At 41.1% G+C, this 6,808-nt stretch overlaps 1 pseudogene; it reads right to left on the bottom strand.

The window, feature by feature from the left end:
• Positions 1-611: 611 nt before the first annotated feature.
• LOC102950369 lies at positions 612-2,950 on the bottom strand (annotated as a pseudogene).
• Positions 2,951-6,808: the final 3,858 nt, after the last annotated feature.

The raw sequence follows: 6,808 nt of genomic DNA, 5'->3' as shown, positions 1-6,808 counted from the left end.
TTTTTTAACGTTTATTTATTTTTGAGACAGAGACGGAGCATGAACGGGGGAGGGTCAGAGAGAGGGAGACACAGAATCTGAAACAGGCTCCAGGCTCTGAGCTGTCAGCACAGAGCCCGACGTGGGGCTCGAACTCACGGACCACGAGATCATGACCTGAGCCGAAGTCGGCCGCTCAACCGACTGAGCCACCCAGGCGCCCCTACAGTTCCAATTTTTAAACATTCTGGAAAATGCAAACATATCTCTAGTGACAAAATGGTCAGTGGTTATCTGTGCCAAAGTTTGGGGTGGGGAAAGAGGAGGGATTATAAAGGTGCATTAAGGAAGTTTTCTGGGGTGATTGATACATTTATTTTTATTTTGGTGATGGTGTATGGGTGTATAAATATGCAAAACCCTCAAATTGTCCACTTTAAATATGGGCCTTTTATTGTTAATCAATTATACCTCAATAAAGTATTTAAGAATTTTTTAATTTTTTTTTTTTTTTTTTTTTTTTTTTTTTTTTTTTTTGAGAGAGAGCGAGCATTAGCAGGGGAGAGGAACAGAGGGAGAGACAGAGACTCCCAAGCAGGCTCTGTGCAAAGCCCAAGGTGGGACTCAATCCCATGATGCTTAACCGACTGTGCTACCCAGGTGCCCCTGTTTTGTTGGGTTATTTTAAACATTGCTCTCTTATGATGGAAAATTTTCCACTGGGCAATTAGTCACAGAAAGCAATAAACTTGGCCAAGCTTTTTTTTTTTTTTATCCTAGTCATGTTAAAATAGTTCTTTATGTTCTATATATATATGTAATTTTATGTACTTGGAAAAATATCATTATACAAGTCTTTGGTTACTGCTTTCCAGTGCACACAGATTTCTTGAATAACAGCCTTGTAAAAATACTTTTAAACATTTTTCTGCATGTTTTATTATTCATAGAAATTCATGTTTTCTATTTCATAGAAATCTATTCAAAGCAACCAGTATAACTCTTTTTATTAGGTGCATAATAATTGTGGGAATGTCACATAATTTATTCATCTATTACTACTGGTGACATTCACATTGTTTCCAGGTTTTTGCCATCATGAACAATGCTATGATAAACGTATTTATTTGGTTTCTGTAATCTTTCTTGTTAACTTCTAAGTATTTTATGTGTTTGGTACTATTGGGAGTAGAATCTATTCGATTTGCCACATGCCTATTGCTAAAATAGAGAAAAGGTATTGATTTCTATATGGTTCCCTTTATGAAGGGTTGACTCTGAGAAAGGAGAAATGGGGAGTAAGGCGGCTGGGCGTGATTATTTTTTCATAACATGTATTACAGAATTAAGAGACCTTTTAAAACACGTGCATGTGTAATTTTTATAAAAATTAAATACAAAATAATAAATGGTAATGGGGCATCCCTATTAGTTTCTGATTTTATCTGAAATGCTGTAGTGTCTTACCAGTTAGGATAATACTGGCTATTTGTTTAGATATATAGCCTTGACTATTTAAGTTGTTTCCTGGAATTCTTATTTAAACTTATTGTTATTATTTATCATTTTATCATTTATATTATGATGTATAAATGCTGACTTATCAAAGGTTTTTCAGCACTTAATAACAATGTCACGATCCTAATATTATCACAATAAATTATAGTGATTTATTTTCTCAATATTAAGCCACCCCAGCATTCCAAAAATAGTCTTTACTAAGTTGTAGAATATTATTCTTTTGTACATTGATGAATTCTCTTTGCTAATATGTTATTTAGAAGAACTCCCTCTCCGAGGAGGAATTCTTTCTCTTTTTAGTGGTTAAATAATGAATATGATTACCAACAGTGTTGATTACAAAGAAGAGAAAGGTGCTAGAGGTAGTGAATTTTTCTAAATGGGAAACCAGAATCTGGGCCCAGGAGTTCAGCTGCCAGGGAGGGGCAGCTGTGTAGTAAGTAATGGAGTTGGGGGCAAGGGGTCAGGGCTGCTCCTCCTTCTTCTCGACAAAATTAGCTTCTTCCTTGCCACCAGCATCTCACAGAAGGGGGTCTGTGCTCCCAGCTGCCTGGATGGACTTGATCCACTTGTCCTTCTCTGCCTGCATGGGGGCCAAGACCAGGTATACCCCCCTGCCACCTGCCTCCGTTTTGCAGAATTCAGTGAGCTGCCCCATGTTGTTGGAGATGCAAAACTCAAAGCAGTTTGGTTTCTGAGGCTCGTACGCTTCTTGAATGTTCAGATTCTCCACAGGGATGATTCCTGCCAGCTCCTTGTCTGTCATATTCTCAAAATAGTAGAGGCAGTTGTGGTGACAAACCAGCACCAACTCTGCGTCTTCACCTGACCTCCTCCCAGCTTAAGGAGCTGGCCCTTCTGGTCCAGGTTGAAGAAGGTATGGGTTAGACCATTCCCATCATCCTCAGGAATACTAAAGGGCTCATTTCAGATGCTGTCATAGAGGTTCCTGAGCAGCAACTCAGGTCCCACTCTTGTCGATGCCTTGGTTCATGGCCCCAGAGTGCTCGAGGCCGGACTTCTTCTAGACATTGGGATTGTGAAGGCTGGTGTTCAGCATGATGAGGCGAATAACGGCACCTCACACGTATCTGTAGATTAAAAAACACTGGGATTGCACAGGCAGATTCACTGGGCGAAGGCTTCTATCATCTGGTCAACCATCTGGGCCTAGCGCAGGAGGCAGAAAGCTCCATAGAAATTGCCTGAGGGCCTGCACCACATCAAGGTCTGGGAACTCATACAGATCCACAAAGGCATGGAGCAGTGGCAAGTTCAGCCCTTCTGTCTGCCAGAGGTAGACCCCATGACCATCTCATTCAGGCCCTTGCCCTTGTACAGGATACCGGCATGTTCCGGAGAAGTTCCTTCTCCACCAAGAACTAGATCGCCTTCTGGAGTCCATGCTGAAGTTCCTCCTGACCACTGCTGTCTTTTGGTTCTGTTGCAAGGTTTTAGCTACCTTCTTTGGCCTCCAGACCCTCCACCTTTCCAGTGGCTTCACTGAGCTCCTATGGGCGCTGGATCTCTACCAGCAGCTCGGGCCTCTGCCACTAGAAGTTCTCCAGCTGCATCCACTCCTCCAGAGTTGGGTCTTGAGGGCTCACCGGCACCAGGCACTGTCCTCCATAGTGACTAGGAAGGTCTGTGGGCCTGGCCAGGATCCACTTAGGCCAGCAGGCTCGGGTGAGCCCACTCAAACTCCCAGGAGCCAACGCCTCCTTCTGTGTGCCAGTCTTCCACACTGAAATCTCTTCCTTAGCCTCTCAACCGCCCTGACTATAGGGAGTTTTGCACCTATAAGTAAGATCAGTCACTAGTTTTCTCTTAAGAAAAAAACAAAACAAACAAAAAACAAAAAAATGGGCACTTGGGTGGCTCAGTTGGTTAAGCATCCAACTTCAGCTCAGGTCATGATCTCACAGTTCATGAGTTTGAGCCCCGCATGGGACTCTGTGCTGACAGCTCAGAGCCTGGAGCCTGTTTCGGATTCTGTGTCTCCCTCTCTCTATGCCCCTCCCCTGCTCATGCTTTGTTTCTCTCTTTCTCAAAAATAAATAAACATCAAAAAAAATTTTTTTTAATTAAAAAAACAAAAAGCCTATAGCAGGCTGCAGTGGAGAAGATGGAACAGCTGTGATGTAATAAAAAGAACATAACTTTATAAATCAGAAGATGACATTTAGCGTTAAATATTTACTAGCACACCAAAACAAGATCATTTTCAAAATCTAAGCACTATGTTCTATGATTCTACCACACTTTGGCATGAAACTTCAATCAAGATAAATGCAGTAATACAACAAAATTAGGATTTTATTACCCTTAGAGTGGCATCAGGCAACCACTGATCTTCCACTGCAATAGCAAGACAATGAATTTTTAGGTATCGAGCATCGGGTTCCATCCCTAAGGATAGAGGCTGTTAGTCTCTTTTTTTTAATGATTGTCATTGTTGGGGTGCCTGGGTGGCTCAGTCGGTTGAGTGTCCGAATTCGGCTCAGGTCATGATCTCACAGTCTGTGAGTTCAAGCCCCGCGTCGGGCTCTGTGCTGACAGCTCAGAGCCTAGAGCCTGCTTTGGATTCTGTGTCTCCCTCTCTCTCTGCATTCTGTCTCTTGCATTCTGTCTCTGTCTCTGTCAAAAATAAATAAACATTAAAAAAAATTTTTTTTTAATTATTGTCATTGTAAATTTCTACCTTTTTTTTTTAATGTTTACTTATTTTTGAGAGAGAGAGAGAGAGCAAGCAGGGAAGGTACAGAGAGGGGGACAGAGGATTCAAAGCAGGCGCTGCACTTACAGCAGAGTAGGCTGTAGGTCACTGATTTTAACTGAAATGATTTCGTGTTTTATCATTTTGTGTACGACTACCAAGTCATATAAGCATGAAAAGCATTTTAATTATTTTAGCTAATCCACAGTACTACTATTTTCACAATGAGAGCCCATCCCTAAGATCCATTATTCGAATTAATAATCCATTAATGTCTTCAATAGAAATTAATTCCTGTCATTCATTGGTTTAATAAGCAACATACCTAATGTTGATTAGAGTTAAGACAACTGAAGTGCTTCTAGCAATCCCTTTGGAGTATGATTTCCTAATTAGAATGCTAGCTGCACCTAGAGTATAATTTTAACCTAATATATCCATAATATTTTATTCTCTGTACTCAAATATTTTAAATTGTTTTAACATTTATTTTTGAGAGAGAGAGAGAAATAGAGTGCGAGTGGGGGAAGGGGCAGAGAGAGAAGGAGACACAGAATCTGAAGCAGACTCCAGGCTCTGAGCTGTCAGCACAGAGCCTGATGCAGGGCTCAAACTCACGAACCGTGAGATCATGACCTGAGCTGAAAGTGGATGCTTAACTGGCTGAGCTACCCAGGCATCCCTGTACTGAAATATTTTAAACTAAATTATAGATATTGTAACACTGGATTCATATACCAATTCTGCCACTTAATAGCTATGTAATATTGCATATGAATATAATTTGATCCCTCGAGACTCAATTTCCTAATTGAGGATAATACCCAGCAGAATGGTGAGAATTGTATAATGGGTAGGAAAAAGCATTATAAACTCTAAAATAGTCTACAAATTTTAGGCATTATTATTGGATAATAATATCTCAAATAGAGGTTAGGTTCTTTTGAAGTCCTTTGAGGATTTATTCATGACAAGTAAGATTCGATGAGGTCTAATGTTCACATATTATAAATATTACAGTTTTGATATTCTCTTTGTTTGTCTACAAAGACAGGGAAAAAAGCAAAATAAGTAATTATGAGGTCCCTTACCCAGAAGATCAAAATAATTACCCTAGACTGGCCCTGGGGCCATAATCCTCACTAATACTATTACAGTGGAGGATTCTCATATGAGAGCAGACTTAATAGATCTAATAAGAATAACTAATATTTGGGGCACTTGGGTGGCTCAGTAGGTTAAGCATCCTACTCTTGATTTTGGCTCAGGTCATGATCTCACAGTTAATGGGATCAAGCCCCACATCAGGCTCCACACTCAGATTCTCTCTCTCCCTCTGCCCCTCTCCCCCATTCACACACTCTCTCTACATAAAATTAAAAAAAAAAAAACTAATATTTATCCAGTGTTTACTATCTTCTAGGCAATGTGCTAAATATATTATCTTATTTAATCCCCTTAATAACCAATAAAGTGGTTATTGTTTTAAAATAAGGAGGGGTGGGGGCGCCTGGGTGGCTCAGTTGGTTAAGCACCTGACTTCCTCTCAGGTCATGATCTCACCGCTCATGAGTTCGAGCCCTGTGTCGGACTCTGTGCTGAAAGCTCAGAGCCTGGGGCCTGATTCCAGTTCTGTCTCCCTCTCTCTTTGCCCCTCTCCCACTCATGCTCTGTCTCTTTCTCTCAAAAATAAACGTTAAAAAAAATTTTTTTTTTAATAAAATAAGGAGGGGTGCCTGGGTGGCTCAGTCAGTTAAGCATCCAACTCTTGGTTTTCAGCTCAGGTCATGATCTCAAGGTTTGTGAGTTCAGGCCCTACATTGGGCTCTGTGCTGATGGTGCAGGGCCTGCTAGTATGATCTCTATCTCTCCCTCTCTCTCTGCCCCCCCCCCCCCGCTCCCTCACTCAAAAATAAACAAACTTCAAAATGAAGAAACTAAGTCTGGCTCAATCAGAAGAGCATGTGACTTCTTTCTTTCTTTCTTTCTTTCTTTCTTTCTTTCTCTTTTTCTTTCTCTCTTTCTTTTGGAGAGAGAGAAAGAGAGAGAGAGAGAGAGAGAGAGAGAGAGAGAGAGAAGAGAGGGAGAATCCCAAACAGGCTCCACACTATTAGCACGGAGCCTGATGAAGGGCTCAAACCCATGAACTGTAAGATCATGACTTGAGCCAAAGTCAAGTCAGACACTTAACTGACTGAGCCACCCAGGTGTTTCTCTTATCTTTTTTTTAAGTTTTTAAATTTATTTTGAGAGAGAGAGAGAGAGAGTGCAAGCAGGGCAGGGACAAAGGGAGAGAGAGAGAATCCTAAGCAGGCTCCATGTTCATCTTGGAGCTAGACTCAGGGCCAGACTCAGGGCTCACCAACCCTGAGATCACGACCTGAACCAAAATCAAGAGTCAGATGCACTTAACCAACTGAGCCACCCAGTCACCCTAGAGCATGTGACTCTTGATTTCAGGGTCCTTGAGTTAGAGCCCCATGTTGGGTATAGAGATCAATTTAAAAAATAATAATAAAGAAAAAAAATAAAGAAAATGAGGAAACTAATGGAGCATCTGGCTGGCTCAGTTGGTAGAGCATGTGACTCTTG

Source organism: Panthera tigris, chromosome B4 (genome assembly GCF_018350195.1).
Source record: "Panthera tigris isolate Pti1 chromosome B4, P.tigris_Pti1_mat1.1, whole genome shotgun sequence".
In the NCBI taxonomy this organism is placed as follows: domain Eukaryota; kingdom Metazoa; phylum Chordata; class Mammalia; order Carnivora; family Felidae; genus Panthera; species Panthera tigris.
The sequence above is the reverse complement of the archived record's forward strand: the minus strand, read 5'-3'. Positions and strand labels throughout refer to the sequence as shown.